This window comes from Somniosus microcephalus, chromosome 7, assembly GCF_052327205.1.
Source record: "Somniosus microcephalus isolate GS21.2 chromosome 7, FLI_Smic_1.0, whole genome shotgun sequence".
NCBI lineage: Eukaryota > Metazoa > Chordata > Chondrichthyes > Squaliformes > Somniosidae > Somniosus > Somniosus microcephalus.
Window position 1 is genome coordinate 134,077,442 of NC_140993.1, and position 23,176 is coordinate 134,100,617.

Here is a 23,176-nt window from a genome sequence, read left to right on the forward strand (position 1 = left end):
CAGTCCTGTGCACCTCCCTCCTGTGCCTCGCTCTACTGTGCAGCTCACATCTGTGCCCCTCTCTCCTGTGCCCCTCCCTCCTGTGCACCTCTCTCCTGTGCCCCTCTCTCCTGTGCACCTCTCTCCTGTGCACCTCTCTCCTGTGCCCCTCTCTCCTGTGCACCTCTCTCCTGTGCCCCTCTCTCCTGTGCCCCTCTCTCCTGTGCACCTCTCTCCTGTGCCCCTCTCTCCTGTGCACCTCTCTCCTGTGCCCCTCTCTCCTGTGCCCCTCTCTCCTGCGCACCTCTCTCCTGTGCCCCTCTCTCCTGTGCACCCCCCTCCTGTGCCCCTCTCCTGTGCCCCTCACTCCTGTGCACCTCCCTCCTGTGCCCCTCTCTCCTGTGCACCTCCCTCCTGTGCCCCTCACTCCTGTGCACCTCTCTCCTGTGCCCCTCTCTCCTGTGCACCTCTCTCCTGTGCCCCTCTCTCCTGTACCCCTCTCTCCTGTGCACCTCTCTCCTGTGCACCTCCCTCCTGTGCCCCTCTCTCCTGTGCCCCTCACTCCTGTGCACATCCCTCCTGTGCCTTTCTCTACTATGCAGCTCACATCTGTGCTTTTCTCTCCTGTGCACCTCACTTCTGTGCCCCTCTCTCCTGTGCACCACTCTCCTGTGCCCCTATCTCCTGTGCACCTCCCTCCAGTGCACCTCTCTCCAGTGCCCGTCTCTCCTGTGCCGCTCTCTCCTGTGCCCCTCTCTCCTTTGCCCCTCTCTCTTGTTCACCTCCCTCATGTGCCTCTCTCTACTGTGCACCTCTCTCCTGTGCCCCTCTTTCCTGTGCTCATCTCTCCTGTGCACATCACTCCTGTGCCCCTCACTCCTGCGCCCCTCTTCCCTGTGCATCTCTCTCCTCTGCAGATCACTGCTATGCCCCTCCCTCCTGTGTGCCTCTCTCCTGTGCCCCTCTCTCCTGTGCACCTCTCTCTTTTGCTCCTCTCTCCTGTGCCTCTCTCTCCTGTGCCCCTCCCTCCTGTGCACATCCCGCCTGTGCCTCTCTCTACTGTGCAGGTCACATCTGTGCCCCTCTCTCCTGTGCCCCTCTCTCCTGTGCCCCACACTCCTGTGCCCCTCTCTCTGTGCCCCTCTCACCTGTGCACCTTTCACCTGTGCCCTTCCCTCCTGTGCCCCTCTCTCCTGTCCAACTCCCCCCTGTGGCCCTCCCTCCCTTGCCCCTCCCTCCTGTGCACCTCCCTCCTTTGCCCCTCTCTCCTATGCATTGCCCTCCTGTGCCCCTCTCTCATGTACCCCTCCCTCCTATGCCCCTCCCTCCTGTGCTTCTCCCTCCTGCACCCATCTCTCATGTGCCCCTCCATCCTGTTCCCCTCTCTCAGTTGCATCTCCCTCCTGTGCCCCTCTCTCCTGTGCCCCTCCCTCATGTGACCCTCTCTCCTGTGCCCCTCTCTCTGTGCAACTCTCTCCTGTGCCCGCTTCTCCTGTGCTCCTCCCTCCTGGGCCCCTCTCTCCTGTTCACCTGCCTCCTGCGCCCCTCACTCCTGTGCACATCCCTCCTGCACCCCTCTCTCATGTGCCCCTCTCTCATGTGCCCCTCTCTCCTGTGCACCTCCCTCCTGTGCCCCTCTCACCTGTGTCGCTCTCTCCTGTGCCCCTCTCTCCTGTGCACCTCTCTCCTGTGCAGCTCGCTCCTGTGCACATCTCTCCTGCGCACATGTCTCCTGTGCCCCCTCTCCTGTGCCCCTCTCTCCTGTGTGCCTCTCTCCTGTGCACCTCCCTCCTCTGCACCTCTCACCTGTGCCCCTCTCTCCTGTGCCCCTCTCTACTCTGCATCTCTCTCCTGTGCACCTCACCCCTGTGCTCCTCTACTTTGCACCTCTCTCCTGTGTCCCTCTCTCCTGTGCACCTCTCTCCTGTGCACCTCTCTCCTGTGCACCTCCCTCCTGTGCCTCCCTCTCCTGTGCACCTCCCTCCTGTGCCTCCCTCTCTTGTGCACCTCCCTCCTGTGCCCCTCTGTCGTGTGCCCCTCCCTCTTGTGCCCCTCTCTCCTGTGCACCTCCCTCCTGTCCAACTCCCCCCTATGCACCACCCTCCTGTGCCCCTCCCTCCCGTGCACCTCTCTCCTGTGCATCTCCCTCCTGTGCCCCTCTCTCATGTGCTCCTCATGCTGTGCCCCTCCCTCCTGAGCCCCACTCTCCTGTGCCCCTCTCTCCTGTGCCCCTCTCTCCTGTGCCCCTCTCTCCTGTGCCCCTCTCTCCTGCGCACCTCTCTCCTGTGCACCTCCCTCCTGTGCCTCTCTCTCCTGTGCACCACTCTCCTGTGCCCCTCTCTCCTGTGCACCTCTCTCCAGTGCATCTCTCTCCAGTGCCCGTCTCTCCAGTGCACCTCTCTCCTGTGCACCATTCTCCTGTGCACCTCACTCCTGTGCGCCTATTCCCTGTGCATCTCTCTCCTGTGCAGATCACTGCTATGCCCCTCCCTCCTGTGCCCCTCACCCCTGCGCCTCTCCCTCCTGTGCCCCTCCCCCCGTGCACATCCCCCCTGTGCCCCTCTCTCCTGTACAGCTACTCCCTGTGTAACTCCCCACTGTGTACCTCCCCCTTGTGCCCCTCTCCGCTCTGCACCTCCCTCCTATCCAACTCCCCCCTATGCACCTCTCTCCTGTGCCCCTCTCTCCTGCAAAATTCTCTCCTCTGCACCTCTCTCCTGTGTCCCTCTCTCCTGTGCCCCTCCCTCCTGTGTGACTCTCTCCTGTGCCCCTCTCTCCTGTGCACCTCTCTCTTGTGCTACTCTCTCCTGTGCCTCTCTCTCCTGTGCCCCTCCCTCTTGTGCCCCTCTCTCCTGTGCATCTCCCTCCTGTGCCCCTCTCTCGTGTGCACCTCCCTCCAGTCCAACTCCCCCCTATGCACCTCTCTCCTGTGCCCCTCTCTCCTGTACACCTTCCTCCTGTGCCCCTCCCTCCCGTGTGCCTCTCTCTCTGTGCATCTCCCTCCTGTGCCCCTCTCTCATGTGCCCCCCTCCTGTGCCCCTCCCTCCTGTGCCCCACTCTCCTGTGCCCCTCTCTCCTGTGCCCCTCTCTCCTGTGCACCTTTCACCTTTGCCCTTCCCTCCTCTGCCCCACTCTCCTGTGCATCTCTTCCCTGTGCACCTCTCTCCTGTGCAGATCACTGCTATGCCCCTCCCCCCTGTGCCCCTCTCCCCTGCGCCTCTCCCTCCTGTGCCCCTCCCCCCTGTGCACCTCCCCCTTGTGCCCCTCTCCGCTCTGCACCTCCCCCCTGTCCAAATCCCCCCTATGCACCTCTCTCCTGTGCCCCTCTCTCCTGCACAACTCTCTCCTGTGCACCTCTCTCCTGTGCCCCTCCCTCCTGTGCCCCTCTCTCCTGTGCAGCTCCCTCCTGTCCAACTCCCCCCTTTGCACCTCTCTCCTCTGCCCCTCTCTCCTGCAAATCTCTCTCCTCTGCACCTCCCTCCTGTGCCCCTCTCTCCTGTGCACCTCCCTCCTGTGCAACTCACTGCTGTGCCCCTCCCTCCTGTGCCCCTCTCTCCTGTGCACCTCCCCCCTGTGCCCCTCTCTCCTGTGCAGCTACCCCCTGTGTAACTCCCCAATGTGCACCTCCCCCCATGCCACACTCCCCTCTGCACCTCCCTCCTGTCCAACTCCCCCCTATGCTCCTCTCTCCTGTGCCCCTCTCTCCTGCACAACTCTCTACTGTGCACCTCTCTCCTGTGCCCCTCTCTCCTGTGTCCCTCTCTCCTGTGCACCTCCCTCCTGTGCACCTCCCTCCTGTGCCCCTCTCTCCTGTGCATCTCCTTCCTGTGCCCCTCTCTCGTGTGCCCCTCCCTCTTTTGCCCCTCTCTCCTGTGCACCTCCCTCCTGTCCAACTCCCCCTATGCACCTCTCTCCTGTGCCCCTCTCTCCTGCACAACTCTCTCCTGTGCACCTCTCTCCTGTGTCCCTCTCTCCTGTACACCTCTCTCCTGTGCCCCTCCCTCCTGTGCACCTCTCTCCTGTGCATCTCCCTCCTGTGCCCTGAGGACAAAGGGATTAATTAAGAAAGGGGAAATAGAATATGAGAGTAAGCGGGCAGAAAACATAAAAACTGACTGTAAAAGCTTTTATAGAGATGTGAAGAGAAAAAGATTGGTGAAGTCAAGCATAGGTTCCTTACAGTCAGAATCAGGGGAATTTATAATGGGAAACAAGGAAATGGCTGACCAACTAAATACATACTTTGGTTCTGTCTTCACAAAGGAGGACACAAATAACCTCCCAGAGATGCCGGGGAACATAGGGTCTGATGAAAGAGAGGAACTGAAAGAAATCAGTATTCGTAGGAAAATGGTTTCAGGAAAATTGATGGGACTGAAGGCCGATAAATCCCCAATGGTCTACATCCCAGGGTACTTAAGGAAGTGGCCCTAGAGATAGTAGATGCATTACTGGTCATCTTCCAGAAATCGATAAACTCTGGAAATGTACCCATGGATTGGAGGGTAGCTAATGTTACCCCACTATTCAAAAAAAGGTGGTAGAGAAAAAGCGGGGAATTATAGACCGGTAAGCCTGACATCGGTAGTGGGGAAAATGCTAGAGTCTATTATAAAAGATGTAATAGCAGAGCACTTGGAAAGCAGTGACAGGATCGGACAAAGTCAACATGGATTTACAAAAGGTAAATCATGCTTGACTAATCTACTGGAATTTTTTGAGGATCTAACTCGTAAAATAGATAAGGGAGAACCAGTGGATGTGGTGTATTTGGACTTTCAGAATGCTTTCGATAAGGTCCCACATAAGAGATTAGCGTGCAAAATTGAGGCACATGGGATTGGGGGCAAGGTATTGACATGGATAGAGAACTGGTTGGCGGACAGAAAGCAAAGAGTTGGAATAAACGGGTCATTTTCCGAGTGGCAGGCAGTGACTAGTGGGGTACCGCAAGGATCGGTCCTCAGACCCCAGCTGTTCACAATATATATATTAATGATCTGAACGAGGGAATTGGATGTAATATCTCCAAATTTGCAGACGACACAAAGCTGGGTGGGAGGGTAAGCTGCGAGGAGGATGTCAGGAAACTCCAGCACGATTTGGACAGGTTGGGTGATTGGGCAGAAACATGACAAATGCACTATAATGTGGATAAATGTGAGGTTATCCACTTTGGTGGCAAAAACAGGAAGGCAGATTATTATTTGAATGGCAATAGATTGGGAGAAGGGGAAGTGCAAAGAGACCTGGGTGTCCTTGTGGAGCAGTCGCTGAAGGTAAGCATGCAGGTGCAGCAGGCGGTTAAGAAGGCAAATGGTATGTTGGCCTTCGTAGCAAGAGGGTTCGAGTACAGGAACAAGGATGTCTTGCTACAGTTGTACAGGGCCTTGGTGAGACCGCACCTTGAGTATTATGTGCAGTTTTGGTCACCTTACCTGAGGAAGGACATTCTTGCCATGGAGGGAGTGCAGCGAAGATTCACCAGGCTGATACCTGGGATGGCAGGAATGACGTATGAGGAGAGATTGTGTCGATTGGGCTTATACTCACTGGAGTTTAGAAGATTGAAAGGGGATCTCATCGAATCCTATATAATTCTGTCAGGTCTGGACAGACTAGATGCAGGAAGGATGTTTCTGATGGCCGGGGAGCCCAGAACCAGGGGTCATAGTCTAAGGGTAAGGGGTAAGCCATTTAGGACTGAAATGAGGAGGAATTTCTTCACCCAGAGAGTGGTGAACCTATGGAATTCTCTGCCACAGAGGGCGGTGGAGGCCAGTTCATTAAATATATTCAAGAAAGAGTTGGATATATTTCTTGAGGTTAAAGGGATCAAGGAATATGGGAAAAGGCAGGGACAGGGTACTGAATTTGGATGATCAGCCATGATCACATTGAATGGTGGAGCAGGCTCGAAGGGGCGAATGGCCTACTCCTGCGCCTATGTTCTATGTTTCTATGTTTCATTTGCCCCTCCCTCCTGTGCCCCTCCCTCATGTGCCCCACTCTCCTGTGCCCCTCCCTTTTGTGCCCCACTCTCCTGTGCAACTCTCTCCTGTGCACCTCTCTCCTGCACCCATCACTCCTGTGCCCCTCTCTCCTGTGTGCCTCTCACCTGTGAACCTCCCTCCTGTGCCCCCCTCTCCTGTGAACCTCCCTCCTGTGCCCCCCTCTCCTGTGAACCTCCCTCCTGTGCCCCCCTCTCCTGTGCCCCTCTCTCCTGTGCAGCTCTCTCCAGTGTACCTCTCTCCAGTGCAACTCTCTCTTGTGCCCCTCTCTCCTGTGCCCCTCTCTCCTGTGCAACTCCCCCCTGTGCCCCTCTCTCCTGTGCACCTCCCTCCTGTGCCCCTCCCTCCTGTGCACCTCCCTCCTGTGCCCCTCTCTCCTATGCACCTCACTCCTGTGCCCCTCTCTCATGTACCCCTCCCTCCTGTGCCCCTCCCTCCTGTGCTCCTCTCTCCTGTGCCCCTCCCTCCTGCGCACCTCTCTCCTGTTCCCCTCTCTCCTGTGCACCTCCCTCCTGTGGCCCTCTCTCCTGTGCCCCTCCCTCCTGTGCACCTTCCTCCTGTGCCCCTCTCGCCTGTGCATCTCTCTCCTGTGCCCCTCTCTCCTGTGCACCTCTATCCTGTGCCCCTCCCTCCTGTGCACCTCTCTCCTGTGCCCCTCTCTCCTGCACACATCCCTCCTGTGCCCCTCTCTCATGTCCCCCTCTCGCCTGTGCACCTCCCTCCTATGCCCCTCTCACCTGTGTCGCTCTCTCCTGTGCACCTCTCTCCTGTGCACCTCTCTGCTGTGCACCTCTCTCCTGTGCACCTCTCTGCTGTGCACCTCTCTCCTGTGCCCCTCTCTCCTGTGCACCTCTCTCCTGTGCACCTCTCTGCTGTGCACCTCTCTCCTGTGCACCTCCCTCCTATGCCCCCTCACCTGTGTCGCTCTCTCCTGTGCCCCTCTCTCCTGTGCCCCTCTCTCCTGTGCACCTCTCTGCCGTGCACCTCTCTGCTGTGCACCTCTCTCCTGTGCACCTCCCTCCTATGCCCCTCTCACCTGTGTCGCTCTCTCCTGTGCACCTCCCTCCTATGCCCCTCTCTCCTGTGACCCTCTCTCCTGTGCCCCTCTCTCCTGTGCCCCTCTCACCAGTGCCCCCCTCTCCTGTGCCCCTCTCTCCTGTGCCCCTCCCTCCTTTGCACCTCTCTCCTGTGCACCTCTCTCCTGTGCCCCTCTCACCTGTGCCCCCCTCTCCTGTGCCCCTCTCTCCTGTGCACCACACTCCTGTGCCCCTCTCTATTTTGCACCTCTCTCCTGTGCCCCTCTCTCCTGTGCAACTCTCTCCTGTGCACCTCAGTGCTGTGCACCTCCCCCCTGTGCAACTCCCCACTGTGCACATTCCCCTGTGCCCCTCTCTCTTGTGCACCTCCCTCCTGTCCAACTCCCCCCTATGCACCTCTCTCCTCTGCCCCTCCCTGCTGTGCATGTCGCTCCTGTGCACCTCCCTCCTGTGCCCCTCTCTCCTGTGCACCTCCCTCTTGTGCCCCTCTCTCCTGTGCACCTCCCTCCTGTGCCCCTCCCTCCTGTGCCCCTCTCTCCTGTGCATCTCCCTCTTGTGCCCCTCTCTCCTGTGCCCCTCTCTCCTGTGCACCTCACTCATGTGCCCCTCTCTCCTGTGCCCCTCTCTCCTGTGCACCTCACTCATGTGCCCCTCTCTCCTGTGCACCTCTCTCCTATGCACCTCTCTCCTGTGCCCCACTCTCCTGTGCACCTCTCTCCTGTGCACCTCTCTCCTGTGCAACTCTCTCCTGTGCCCCTCTCTCCTGTGCACATCCATCCTGTGCCCCTCTCTCCTGTGCCCCTCTCTCCTGTGCACCTCTCTCCTGTGCACCTCTCTCCTGTGCAACTCTCTCCTGTGCCCCTCTCTCCTGTGCACATCCATCCTGTGCCCCTCTCTCCTGTGCCCCTCTCTCCTGTGCACCTCCCTCATGTGCCCCTCACCTGTGCCCCTATCTCCTGTGCCCCTCTCTGCTGTGCACCACACTCCTGTGCCCCTCTCTCCTGTGTCCCCCTCCTGTGCACCTCCCTCCTGTGCCTCTCTTGTACTGTCTGCGTATCGATAACACACGGACTGCAGGGGTACGGTAATAACAGGTGTTTACTGAACAGAGGGTATGCTGGAAACTGAAAGTACAGAAGCCTGCTACGGCTTTATATACAGGTGTGGTCACTGCCGGTACTACAGTATAAAAGCAGTTCTCTCTTAAAGGTATATACACAAGAATTCCTCCCCTTTTAGATAAACAGTACATAACATTCATTTAACAATTAAATAATAACTAATTACAATTACAATTTTCTCTGTACTATATACATCAGCTGAAGTAATCATTTATAAATTCAGTCTTTGAGGAGGCTTCCTGATCCTGTCTGGATAGCGCCTTTCTCGAGTACCCTGTTCTTGCGGCGGAGTCGATTCTGGCTCATTGTCATTGGTTGGTTCGTCAGCTTCCAATACCACTGATTCTGAGGTAGACGCAATCTGCACTTCGGGTTCATCACCAGGTGCGCATGCTCGTGGTATGGGTTTGACTTGTTCCTGTGACTCTAGAATCTGGTCAGCATGGCATCTCACGATGCTCTCTCCAACGTCCACTGTGTACATTAGTGGCCCCTGCTGTGTGCATATCGTTGCTGGCTGCCATTTTTCTGTTCGGTAGTCGCAGGCCAAGACTGGTTGCCCTATCTTGAAGCTCCTGGTTGGCTTCTCATTGATGTGCTGGAATTGCTTATCCTCAACATCTCATCTTATGTTTGGTTTGAGCAAATCCAGGTGACATCTTATCTGTCGGTTAAAGAACATTATGGCTGGAGCTTGGTTGGTGACTGTAAGGGGGGTTATCTTACACCCAGGTAGTCCTGGGTACCTCAGGCTGATGTACAGTCCCTGAGGAGTTTGGGGCTTTTGACTGTTTATAGCAAATCACAGTCCTCAGAGAATTTCTCTGAGTAAGTGCTTCTTGGTTGTTTATACCAGATACAACCCCAGGCAGAGTTTCAGCCTGTCCCACTTAATCTAACTGCTCATTCCCAATTGCAGCTCATCCCCCAAATTACTGGCGTGAGGTTTTGAATCCCACTTCCCCCACTACTGTTCTACAACGTGAATTACAGCTTGGACATTTGTGACAGATTCAAATTGCAGTAACCAGAAGCAGACACCGGATAAAAGATACAACTCACTTTATTTGGACACGTGAAACACAAGCAAGGCAATAATCTCAGTACCGAACTCCACACAGCACTTCCCACTGAAAGTTCCTTGATGTCTTTAAACCTGAACAAGTTCTTAAAACAGCACCTTAAACATAGAACTTTAAACTTAACCAATCGTTCTGGGAAGGGAAAACATAGGGTGAAACCGAACTAAAATGACCTTAAACTCTATTCCTATTACCACAAGCCTCCCATCCTCCTATCACTAAGTGGGGTGATCCTCATTGAGGAAAGCTCATACTCACAGTCCCCTTCCGTACGGTTTTGAAAACGCTTTCGGTCCGGAACAGCGCGCTTTTCTCCCCCCTCGCTCTCCGGTCTCTGGTTCCGATGCCTCCGTGGTCCGCGGGCTTCTTCTTCCTTCCTTCTCGTCGGGCGTTCCTTCGACTCTGCCTCCACACGCACATGCTGTCTGTGAGATTCTCACCCCAGTTATACTGTATCTGGGCTTGAGAGTCCTTTGTCTTTAGATACCAATAATGGTCCGGTGATGGCTGCCCCTTTGTGTCCGGTCCGGTGCTCAAAGTGTGAGTAGGTGCGAAGTGTAGACTAGATTGTCCGTTAATCCTTTTCCTTTGTCTTGTTTGGCTTTGGAAGCTCCTGGCTCTGACCAGTCTGTTCCCTCTTTGTGAGGTTTGTTTTGGGTTGAGCTCTTGCCCTGTAGAGGTGTTGCATCTGGTGTTTTGGGTTGGGGTGACCAGGGCCTTTAGATGCTAATGGCCCCCAGTTCACCCTTCCTTCTGGAATGTTCTGTCGGTTGAGAATGATGTGTTGCCTTTTTAAAGAAAATGTTTTTCATGGGATCCAAAAATTCCTCCTTTCCGGGGTCCGGGGACCCCTTCCAACTCTGGGTAGAGGTTCTCGTATGGCCTCTCCCCAACTGGGAGACCCCCACCTTCCCCTCAGCTTAAACTAGAAATTACCACGCACACACAATTCAAAATCACACAGTTTAAACAGGTTTCTGGGGAAATGCCCCCTTCTTAGCTCGGGCAATCCGCAGCTTTCTGGGACCCTGCTGTGTCCTTGGGATCCTTGTGACCCTTACAGACTGCATGTGTCGCATTCTGGTAAGCAAACAAGAAATTATCCACCTTGTGTTGTAGTGGTATGTTGTCGTTATACATCGCCTTTATTGCTTTTTTAAAGGTCTGAACAAACCTCTCAGCCAATCCATTTGTGGCTGGATGATATGGGGCAGATGTGTAATGCTTTACCCCATTATTCCTCAAAAACCTCCGGAAATCCTCGGACACAAACTGTGGTCCATTGTCAGAGCAAATCTGTTCTGGCAAGCCATTCCTGGCGAAGATGCTCCGTAGGACTGCAATAGTTTTCTCCGTGGTGGTGGAGGACATTTTGATGACCTCTGGCCATTTCGAATGTGCATCCACGGCGATTAAAAACATTGAGTCCATAAATGGACTAGCAAAATCAATGTGTACCCGTTGCCATGGAGATGAGGGCCACTCCTGTTGTGTCCGTGTGTTAATAGAGACACTGAAGACAGGAGTTGGTTTCACAGGTGTTTACTGAACAAAGTCTGGAGGGGAACTAATTGATACAACACAATATACAGGCTTATATAGCTCGAGTGGCCATTACCGGCAGTACAGTACACAGGGGGCTCTTAAAGGCACATACACTACAATTCCTCCCCTTTTAGCCAACCAGCGCATAATATTTTAAGTAATCATTAATTACATGTTACAAGAAAAATATTCTACACATTGCTGCAGTTAATCAATTATAAGTCAGTCTCTCTGGAGGCTTGCTGACTCGGTCCGGATAATGCCTCGGTGGTGTAGTAGTTTCTGGTGGTGTAGTAGGTTCTTTTGGCAAGGCTGATTCAGCTTGAATGCCAGTGTCGGGTTCATCGGGTTCCAGTATCACCGGATCGGAGGTAGATACTATGGGTATCTCTACTTCATCATTAGGTGTATAGAGTTGTGGTGTAGGTTGTCCCTTTTCGGATGACTCTATGATTTGGTCAGCATGGCGCCTTATTATGCTTTCTCCAATGTCCACGGTATACATCAGCAGTCCTAGTCATGTGCAGATAGTTCCAGGCTGCCATTTCTTGGTATGGTAGTCCCGGGCCAAAACTTGTTGACCTATCTGGAAGGTTCTAGTTGGCCTTTCATTCATGCCTTGAAATTGCCAGTTCTCCACGTCCCTTCTGATGTTTGGCTTGATCAAATCCAGCCGGCATCTTAGGTTTCTATTGAAGAACATCATGGCGGGAGTTTGGTTTGTAACCATACGTGTTGCATTCCTGTATGCAAACAAGAAGTTATCCACCTTATGCTGAAATTTTATGTCTTCATTACCCATGGCCTTTATGGCCTTCTTGAAGGTCTGGACAAACCTTTCAGCCAATCCATTGGTGGCGGGATGGTATGGGGCGGACGTGTAGTGCTTAACCCCATTGTTTCTTAAGAACTTCCTGAATTCTTCGGACACAAATTGCGGTCCAGGTCTGTTCAGGCAGCCCATTCCTGGCAAATATGGTCCTTAATACTGTGATGGTTTTTTCCGTGGTGGTGGAGGACATCTTTATTACCTCCGGCCACTTAGAGTGTGCATCAACCGCGATTAAGAACATTGAGTCCATAAATGGACCAGCAAAGTCGATGTGTACCCTTTGCCATGGACATGAGGGCCACTCCCATGGATGTAGAGGGGCTTGTGGTGGAGCGTTTTGGACCTTCTGGCATCCTAGGCAGCTCTTGGTCATTTCTTCGATGTCTCCATCGATACCTGGCCACCATACAAACGCCCTGGCTAGGTTCTTCATTTTCACTCCACCCAGATGCCCCTCGTGAAGCTCCTTTAGAACTTTATCCTGGAGTTTGGGTGGAATCACCACTCTGGATCCACACATCAAGGTTCCTCGGCACACTGACAGCTGTTCTCTTCTTTGTGAGAATGCTGGCAACAGTAGTTCGCCATGTGTTGGCCATCCCTTCACTGTTAAATCGGAGACTCGTGAGAGAGTTGGGTCATTTCTAGTTTCCCTTTCAATGGCAGAATTTGTTACTGGTAGACATTCGACTATGGTAGAGTGGAAAATCTCCACTGGGTCTACGGTAGGTGCTTCTTCTACCATTGGCAATGGTAGGCACGATAAACTGTCAGCATTCCCATGCTGTTTTGATCCTTTGTATTCTATGTTATATTGGTGTGCCCCTAGAATAAGGGACCACCTCTGTAGCCTTTGTGCTGTCATAATGGGAACACCCTTTTTAGGGTTGAATATGGAGTTGAGGGGTTGATGGTCAGTCAACAAGGTAAATTTTTGTCCGTGTAGGTAATGGTTGAATTTCTTCACTCCCCATACCAGGCTGAGTGCCTCCCTGTCGATTTGGGCATAGTTACGCTCAGCTGAGTTCAATGAGCGTGACGCAAAAGCCATCGGCCGTTCCGAGCCATCAGGGAATTTATGCGATAATACTGCTCCTACGCCGTAAGGGGATGCATCGCACACCAGTCTGATTGGCAGTGATGGGTTGTAATGAGCCAAAACTTCTTTGGACGTGATTAAGTCTTTGCATTTATGGAAGGCACGTTTACAGTCTTCGCTCCATTTCCAAATTACTCCTGTTTGTAGCAGTTCATTAAGAGGGTGCAGAAGAGTTGATAAGTTCGGTAAAAATTTATGATAGTAATTTATTAATCCCAGGAACGACCTTAATTGTGAAACATTTTCAGGTGCTGGGGCTTTTATGACCGCTTCAATTTTTTCAGTGACTTATGCAACCCTTCCTTATTGATTATGTGGCCACAATATGATATTTGATTCTGGAAAAATTCGCACTTGGGGCGATTTGCTCGTAGGCCCCATTCTCTCAGCCTAGTGAGCACCTGCTCCAAATTGGCAAGGTGCTCGTTGTCGTTTTCTCCTGTTACAAGGATGTCGTCTAGGTAGCATTGAGTCCCCGGAATCCCTTGGAGGACTTGCTCCATAGCTCTTTGCCAGATAGCTGGAGCGGATGCTACTCCGAAAACCAGTCGATTGTACTGGTACAGACCTTTGTGTGTATTTATCGTGAGATACTTTTTAGAGGCCTCTTCAACCTCCATCTGTAGATATGCCTGTGCCAAGTCAATTTTGGTGAAACGTTTCCCTCCGGATAGTGAGGCGAAAATATCTTCTATCCTCGGAAGAGGATACTGTACTGTGTGAAGGACCGGGTTTACAGTCACCTTGAAGTCTCCTCAGATGCGAATTTTTCTCTGTTCTTCAGATTTATCATTATTCAACGCTTTCTTCATGACTGGGACGATGGGTGTTGCCCACTCGCTCCAATCTATTTTGGATAATACGCCTGCCTTTTCCAAATTCTCCAGCTCTGCCTCGACTGCTGGACAAATTGCGTATGGTACCGGTCTTGCCTTAAAAAACTTGGGAATTGCCGCATCTTCCACTTTTATTGAGGCGGTGATGCCTTTCAAGGTTCCTAGTTTCTCTTGAAACACTTCTTTGGCGTTGGCCAAGATGTCTTTTAGTCGTTCAGGTATGACGTCATCGTAGTTTTTTTCCTTACTGGTCACCATCAGTGCCTGAATGGAGTGCCAGTCTAAACGTATTTTCCTGATCCATTCACGTCCCAACAGCGGTGGACCACCATCTTGTAGAACGTATAAATACAACTTTTGTATTTCCTTGCCGTTGTATACAACAGGCACCCTTATTTTTCCTTTGGGGTATACTTTTTCCCCCGTATATGTTTTCAAGATAATGGATGTGTCTTTTAAAGGTATATGCGGAAATAGCCGCTCGTAATCCCGTCGATTTATGACGGTCAGAGCTGATCCTGTATCTAGCTCCATTTTAACTGGGGACCCTGCTATCGTGAGGGTAACCCAAATGGTCTGGTAATCTTCTTTGGCAATTACATTATGTAATTTGAGACAGCTTAGTCTCTTGTTTTCGGAGTCGCTATCACTCTTCTGGTCTTCGGAGCTACTGTCCGTCATCATTTGTACCTTTCTGTACTTTTCTTTATTGTTTTTTTTTTCCTGTCCGTGGATTTTTTTTGTCCAGATCGGCATACCCGTGCAATGTGTCCAATCTTTCCGCATTGCCTGCATGCTTTGTCCTTGAACCAGCAGTCCCTCTGGTCATGGGTGGATCTGCCGCAGCGATAACATCTCTCGAAACCCTGTGTCATTTCATGGGTGCCGAAGTCCTGTGTCTTTTGTTGTATCTCTGCAGCTCCTCTTGCGGCTGCTTCGTATGATACAGCCATACTGAAAGCCTTGTCCAGTGTTAAATCTTTCTCAGAAAGCAGCCTTTTCTGTGTTCCTTCACTTAGGAGACCGCAGATGAATTTGTCTCGAAGATAATCTGCTAGTCCTGCCCCGAATTGGCAGTGCTTTGATAGCTTTCTTAATTCGGTGAGGTAATCAGCGTTACTTTCATTCTTGTGTTGATTCCTCTTGAAGAATTTGAATCGTTCCGCTATCAGCAGTGGTGTTGGGTTTAAGTGCTCCTGTAGGGTATCAACAATTTCTTTAAAATTTTTATCCTTTGGTTTGTCTGGAGTGATTAAGTTTTGTAACAGCCCGTATGTCTTTGCGCCCATTAGATTTAGAAGTACTGGCGCTTTTTTTCGTTTTCTATTCCATTTGCGGTGCAATATACCTCCACTCTTTCCACATATGTGTTCCAATCCTCTATCTCATTATCAAAAGCATCAATATTGCCAGACTTAGGCATCCTAGAAAAAAAATGGCGCTTCCCGCGCTTTTCTTTCTTTTCTGCAGAAAAGATATGGCACTTCCCGCGCTTCCCCGCCGCTGCTGCCGATGACAATGCTGTTTCCCACGGGTTTCCCTTCTTTTTATTTATTTATTTACAGGTGGAGACTCGTTCCCGCAGGACTCTCTCTGCTAGGTCTGAACGCCGACCTGCTTGCAGCGCCGGCCGTCTCCCGAGTGCTCCCACCCAGTCTGTTACTACTTGCCTCCGCCTTCGCTGCTTGGCCTAGCTGCAGAGCCAGCCACTGGAGTTCCAGCCCGACACCCAGGAAGGATTATTGCAGTACCTGCCACCAGCTCGGCTAGCTGGTGAAACCACAGCTTTTTCTTTTTCTTGATTTTCTTCGACTTTGGACGCCAGAGGAATCGATGTCCTTGAGGTGCTGCCGAATTGCAGGTAAGTCCGTTTCCAATTCATCGCCACTGTTGTATCCGTGTGCTAATAGAGACACTGAAGACAGGAGTTGGTTTCACAGGTGTTTACTGAACAAAGTCTGGAGGGGAACTAACTGATACAACACAATATACAGACTTATATAGCCCGAGTGGCCATTACCGGCATTACAGTGCACAGGGGGCTCTTAAAGGCACATACACTACACCCTCGACCTCCACTCACGACGAACGCCTTCACAGAGTTTTCACGGCTCTAGCAAAACACAAGCTCACACTGAATGGCGAAAAGTGTGTCTTTGCTGTTTCAGAGATCGAATTTGTGAGGTTTCGGTTGTCGGCTGACGGTATAGCACCACTCCAGTCAAACGTGGATGCCATTCACAGCATCCCAGAACCCAGCTCTGCAGCACAGGTTGCCTCCTTCCTTGGCATGACTGGGTACTACCTGAAGTTTTTGCCCCAGTACTCAGCCACCACAGCCCCACTGCGCCAGCTCCTGCGAAAGGATGAGCCCTGGGTGTGGTCACAAGCCTGTATGGAAGCTGTTCGCCTCCTCGAATCGCAGCTCACGTCGCCTCCAGTGTTGGCTCACTTTGATGTCGCCAGCCCCACCCTCGTCACCTGCGACGCGTCCGCTGCAGCTGTGGGGGCGGTGTTATCGCAGATACTGAATGGAGTGGAGAAACCAATCGCCTTTGCCTCCCGAGCCCTTAGCCCCACTGAGCAGAAGTACTCAGTAGGTGAGCGTGAGGCGCTGGCGTGTGTCTGGGCATGTGAGCGGTGGCACCTGTACACCTATGGCCGTGCCTTCACCCTGCGAACCGATCACCAGGCTCTCACTGCCCTGCTGTCGACATCCGGCACGGGCCACAGGCCACTGCGTCTACATCGCTGGTCTGACCGCCTCCGCCAATACAATTTCAGTCACAAGTTCACACCAGGACGTGACAATGTTGTTGCAGATCTGCTCTCCCACACAGTCTCTGCCCCAGCCCCACTCGTCAGGTCTGAACATGTGGAACAGGATATCGTCCAGATGCTGCACACGCCTCTCCAAACCACAGTCTCTCTCCAGGAGCTCAAAGAGGCCTCTGAACAGGATCCGGCCCTCTCCCAGCTGTGCACCTTAATCAGAGATGGCTGGCCTCACAAGGTGCCTGAGGAACTGTCTGCGTACTCCAGAGTTAAAGAGGAGCTCTCCTGCTGGAATGACTCCTGTGTTGCACGTGGGCTCTGCACTGTGGTCCCAAGTGCCCTTCGTGTGCGTGTTTTATCCATGGCGCACGAGGGCCACTTGGGCATAGTGAAGATCAAACAACGATGCCAAGACCGAGTGTGGTGGCCGTGTATCGACAGGGAAATCGAGGCCCTGGTCAAGGACTGTGCAGCCTGCCTTGTAAGTGGCAAGGCTGGCCACCAAGCTCCTCCACCCCTGCAACCCCTTGCCTGGCCCTCTCGGCCCTGGGAGCACCTGCAGCTGGACGTCTGCGGGGAGATCCATGGTGTCCCCCACCATCAACCGTTCCTAGTGGTGACCTATGACCTGCACTCAAAATGGTCAGAGGCCACTGCCGTGGGCTCCGTCACCTCTCGGGTCATCATCGATATCCTTGAGTCCCTCTTCTCCCGCTGGGGGCATCCAAAGGCCATCACCAAGGACAATGGCCCCCAAATGGTCTCTTCGGAACTCTCCTCTTACCTTGAGAGCAAGGGCATCCGTCACATACGCAGCGTACTACCACCCTGAGTCAAATGGGGGGGTGGAGCATTTTAACCAGACACTGAAAAATGGCCTCAGAGCACACCTATCCCAGGGGTGTGCGTTTGACAAGGCCCTCCTCCACACACTGCTGCACTACAGAGCCTCCCAGCATTCCACTACAGGGGTCTCACCCGCATCACTCATGCTAGGCCGTGAGCTCATGCTGCCCCTTGGCAGGCTCCGCCCCTCGCTAGCTCAGAGCCCTGCTCCACCGGCTCAAGCCACAGTCGCTAGACAGCAGGAGAAGATGAAACTTCGCTTCGACCAGTCGAAGAGGGCCAAGGCGCCCAACATCTCAGTCTCCGATTGGGTTAGAGTCCGCAGGCCTCACCGCAACAATAAGATGGCCTCATTCTGGTCCTCCCCTCTCCAAATCAGCTGCCAACTTGGACCAGCCACTTTCTGCCTCACTGACGGCTCTCGGTGGCATGCCAGCCAGCACCCCCTGATGCAGGATTATACGGACCTGACCCCTAAGCCTTACCCCCAGAGTGGCAGGATGCACATGTGGCTCAGCCAGCCAACCCTCAAGCAGATATTGTGCCTCAGCCTGCTCCTCACCAGTCCCCACTTCGGCCTGCTCTTCACCAGTCCGCACCTCGGCCTGTTCGTACACGTTCTCGCCCTGGCCATGTACAGGACTTTGTCACTACATTTCATGTTTGAAATTCTGTGAGGGGGGAGGAAATGTTATGTCTGACATTGGTGATAGGTACTCGATTGCCTTGGCCTGAGCACATGGAGTTTGATAGTGCTGTTATCGTTGTATTGTGTCTGACATGGGATATAGCTATTCGATGGCTTTTGCCTGGGAGAGTGTGTTTGGATCAGCCATTAAAAGCAACATGAACTGAGCTCTGCATACAGCCTCTGGATTATCTTTGCAAACGCAACAGACCGTTGTCTGAGACAAGTTGCATCAGAGATCCAAATCGGCTGAACACCTCACCTAACTTCTCGATGGTCTTCTCAGCGGTGGTGGACCTCATTATAACAACCTCTGGCCACTTACTGTGCGCGCCAACAGCCACCAGGAACATCCTCTTCTCGAATGGACCTGCAAAGTCTACATGAATGCGATGCCATGCTTCCTCCAGAAAGTCCCAGGGGTGAAGAGATGCAAGCTGTGGCACATTACGAACTCTCTGACATGAGGAACAGGTTTTAGCTTTGTCCTCAATCTGTCCATCCATACCCAGCCACCAGAAGTAACTCCTCACTATTTCTTTCATACGAACCATTCCGCAGTGTCCGGAGTGTAGTTGCTGTAACACTGGTTTCCATAGCGATGGTGGAATAACCACTCTCCTCCCCCACAGCAAACATCCAGACTGCACCGACAGTTCGTTTCTCCTTAAGAGATATGGTTTCAGGTTTGGGTCATCGCTGTCAAGCTTGCCCCTGATGATAATGTCCAGCACTGCAAACAACACTGGGTCATTTGTGGTGTTTCGTCGGACCTGTGTTGAAGTAACAGGCCTGTTCTCCACCTGCCTAAAATAGCAGATGTCCATGCTACGCGTCATAGGCTTAGTGACAGGCAGCGGCAACCTGGAAAGACCGTCGGCGTTGCCGTGCAGGTCAGACTTGCGATATCTAATGTCAAATGTGTGTGCAGACAACAGCAGCGCCCACCTTTGCATTCTGCTCGCAGCAAGTGACGGAATCCCTGTATGTGGCCCGAAGATGGTCGTGAGAGGGCGGTGATCTGTTAGTAGGGTGAACTGTCTCCCGTACAAATATTGGTGAAACTTGCGAACGCCAAAAACGATGCTCAGTGCTTCTCGTTCTATTTGGTCGTAGTTAGTTTCAGCTCTGTTCAAAGTCCTAGATGCGAATGCTATCGGCTTCTCTTCTCCGTTTGGCATGATATGAGAAACGACCACTCCCACACCATATGACGATGCATCGCAAGCTAACTGTATTGGTAATGAAGGGTTAAAATGCGTCAAAGCCTCTGACTTCAGGAGCGTGTCCTTTGCTGTCATGAACGCCTCCTGGCACTTGTTAGTCCATTCCCACTTCTTGTCTTTACATAGCAACCAATGCAGCAGCCTCAGCATCGAGGCTAGGTTCGGTATGAACCATCCATAGTAGTTCAGTAACCCTAAAAAAAAACGCAGCTGGCTGATATTTTCAGGTGCTGGGGCATCCACGATTGCCTTGGTCTTGGACGGTGCCTTGTGAAGGCCTGTGGCATTGATCACATGACCGAGGTACTCAGCTGATGCTTGAAAAAAATCGCATTTATCCCTGCAAACTCTGAGTCCATAATCCCTCAGTCTCTGTAGCGTTGCGTCCAAGTTACGCAGATGGTCTTGGTCATCACACCCAGTAACTAAGATATCATCTAAGTAGCACTGGACTCCAGGCAATCCACTAAGGATCTGGTCCATAGCATGTTGGAAAAGACGATACCTAAATAGGCCCTTGTGCATCACAATAGTCAGCATTTCTCGTGACTGTTCATCCACATGCATTTGCAGGTAGGCTTGACAGAGGTCGATTGTGCTAAACTTCTGGCCCCCAGCAAGTCCCGCAAACAAATCATCAATATGGGGAAACGGACATTGCTCCACTGACAATACAGGGTTAACAGTTACTTTAAAATCTCCACATATCCTAACTCCACCCCCTTTCTTGAGCACTGGTACGATGGGTGTTGCCCATTCACTCATGCTGACTGGTTCTAGTACTCCGCTTTCAACTAGGGCTTCTAAGTCAGCCTCGACTTTTGGTCTGATGCCATAAGGTACGGGTCGTGCCTTCATGAACTTGGGTTTGCTATCCTGCTTAATACGAAGCCTCACAGTAATATCTTTCATGCTACCCAGTTCTCCATTAAAGACTTCTGCATGTTTCTTTAAGATGGCGGGTAAGCCTGGATCATTGTGTGACATCATGTAGACTGATGACCAGTCTAATTTTATTCTCTCCATCCACGAACGTCCCAGCAGGGAGGGGTAGTCTCCTTTAACTACGTAGATTGGTAACTTCCTAGTTTGTCCATTCAACTGAACTGTGACCTCAGTGATACCTCTCACGGTTACTCTTTCACCGGTATATGTCTTTAACGCTAGGTTAGCTGGCTGAAGTGGAAGGTGCTTTAATGTCTTTTTGTAGACTGTCTCTGACATAAGAGATACTGCTGCCCCGGTAACAATCTGCATTCGCACAGGCTGCCCCTCTAGCAAAGGTGAAACCCAGTTGCCATGCGAATCCCCAGCTACAGTCAGCACATTCAGTGATAGTTCCTCCTTTGAAGTGTCACTTGCCTCTGTTTTGTCCCCTTCTACAGAGCGGACATGCTTCTTTGTCTTTTGTCTGAATGTTTTTTTTCTTCCTTCCGTCTTTGACGTTTTCTCTGTGTCCTTTTTATTTCTGCATGCACGCTGAATATGTCCCTTTCCAGGGAGCAGTGAGGCGAAGAGGAGCCCGGTATAAAAACCGGCGCAAGCTCCGAGGCCCGACCAGTTCCAGGGAGCAGTGAGGCGAGGAGGAGCCCGGTATAAAAACCGGCACGAGCACCGAGGCCCGACCAGTTCCAGGGAGCTGTGAGGCGAGGAGGAGCCCGGTATAAAAACCGGCGCGAGCAGCGAGGCCCAACCAGTTCCAGGGAGCAGTGAGGCGAGGAGGAGCCCGGTATAAAAACTGGCGCGAGCACCGAGGCCCGACCAGTTCCAGGGAGCAGTGAGGCGAGGAGAGGAGCCTGGTATAAAAACCGGCGCGAGCAGCGAGGCCCGACCAGTTCCAGGGAGCAGTGAGGCGAGGAGGAGCCCGGTATAAAAAACGGTGCGAGCACCGAGGCCCGACCAGTTCCAGGGAGCAGTGAGGTGAGGAGAGGAGCCCGGTATAAAAACTGGCGCGAGCAGCGAGGTCCGACCAGTTCAGACCAGGGAGCAGCGAGGCGAGGAGAGGAGCCCGGTATAAAAACTGGCGCAAGCAGTGCGGCCCGACCAGTTCGGACCAGGGAGCAGCGAGGCGAGGAGAGGAGCCCGGTATAAAAACCGGCGCTAGCAGCGAGGCCCGACCAGTTTGGACCAGGGAGCAGTGAGGTGAGGAGAGGAGCCCGGTATAAAAACTGGCGCGAGCAGCAAGGTCCGACCAGTTCAGGCCAGGGAGCAGCGAGGCGAGGAGAGGAGCCCGGTATAAAAACCGGCGCGAGCAGCGAGGCCCGACCAGTTCAGACCAGGGAGCAGCGAGGCGAGGAGAGGAGCCCGGTATAAAAACCGGCGCGAGCAGCGAGGCCCAACCAGTTCAGACCAGGGAGCAGCGAGGCGAGGAGAGGAGCCCGGTATAAAAACCGGCGCGAGTAGCGAGGCCCGACCAGTTCGGACCAGGGAGCAGCGAGGCGAGGAGAAGAGCCCGGTATAAAAACCGGCGCAAGCAGTGCGGCCCAACCAGTTCGGACCAGGGAGCAGTGAGGCGAGGAGAGGAGCCCGGTATAAAAACCGGCGCTAGCAGCGAGGCACGACCAGTTCGGACCAGGGAGCAGCGAGGCCCGACCAACTCAGCAGCGGGGAGAGAGGTAAAAAGTAATCAGAGTGTGACGTCACTAGGGAGCAGGTAAGTGATTGGTTGGTGAGTATTTCTCTTTTTTAAACTTTAACTCTGTGGTTTATAGTTGCTAAGGTCTTTTGTGTTGTAGCGGGGACTGTTGGTAAACCATACAAGTGCCTTAGAGTTTATCTTTAATTGGTGATAGTGAATTAATTTAAATTAATTAAAGGGTAAGTCATGTCAGGACAGCCCAGCCCCGTGTTATGCTCCTCTTGCTCTATGTGGGAATTCAGGGACGCTGCCTGTGTCGCTGACGACCATGTGTGCCGGAAATGCATCCAGCTGCAGCTACTAGCAGACTGCATTGCGGTGCTGGAGCTGCGGATGGATGGGCTTTGGAGCATTCACGATGCTGAGAGGGTCGTGGATAACACGATTAGTGAGGTGGTCACACCGCAGGTAAGGGCTGCACAGGCAGAAGGGAAATGGGTGACCATCAGGCAGAGCAGTAGAGGCAGGCAGGTAGTGCAGGGGAACCCTGTGGCCATCCCCCTCTCAAACAGGTATACCGATTTGGATACTGTTGAGGGGGATGACTTACCAGAGGAAGGCAGCAGCAGCCAACTTCCTGGCACCAGGGGTGCTTCTGCTGCTCAGGAAGGGAGGAAAAAGAGTGGGAGAGCAATAGTGGTGGGGGATTCTATCGTAAGGGGAACAGATAGGCGTTTCTGTGACCGTAGACGTGACTCCAGGATGGTTTGTTGACTCCTTGGTGCCAGGGTCAAGGATGTCACTGAACGGCTGCAGGGCATTCTGAAGGGGGAGGGTGAACAGGCAGAGGTCGTGGTTCACATTGGGACCAATGACATGGGTAGGAAGAGGGATGAGGTCCTGCAGCAAGAATTTAGGGAGCTAGGTAGCAGATTCAAGAGCAGGACCTCAAAGGTTGTAATCTCTGGATTACTCCCGGTGCCACATGCTAGTGAGTATAGGAATAGAAGGATAGAGCAGATGAATGCGTGGCTAAAGAGTTGGTGCAGGAGGGAGGGCTTTAGTTTCCTGGATCACTGGGCCTGCCTCTGGGGAAGGTGGGACTTGTACAAGTCGGACGGGTTGCACCTGAACCAGAGCAGGACAAATATCCTTGCGGGGATGTTTGCTAGCACTGTTCGGGGGGGTTTAAACTAAAATGGCAGGGGGTTGGGAACCTGAGCAGGGAGACAGATGAAAGTGAAACAGGGATAAAAGCAAAAGATAGGAAGGAGAAAAACAAAAGTGGCAGTCAGAGAAATCAACGGTTTAAATCAAACGTGGCCACAGTAAATAATAATTCTAATAGGTCTAAGAGCGTTAAAAAAACAAGCCTGAAGGCTTTGTGTCTTAATGCGAGGAGCATTTGTAATAAGGTAGACGAATTGGCTGCGCAAATAGAGGTAAACGAATATGATTTGGTTGGGATTACGGAAACGTGGCTCAAGGATGGCCAAGACTGGGAACTCAACATCCAGGGGT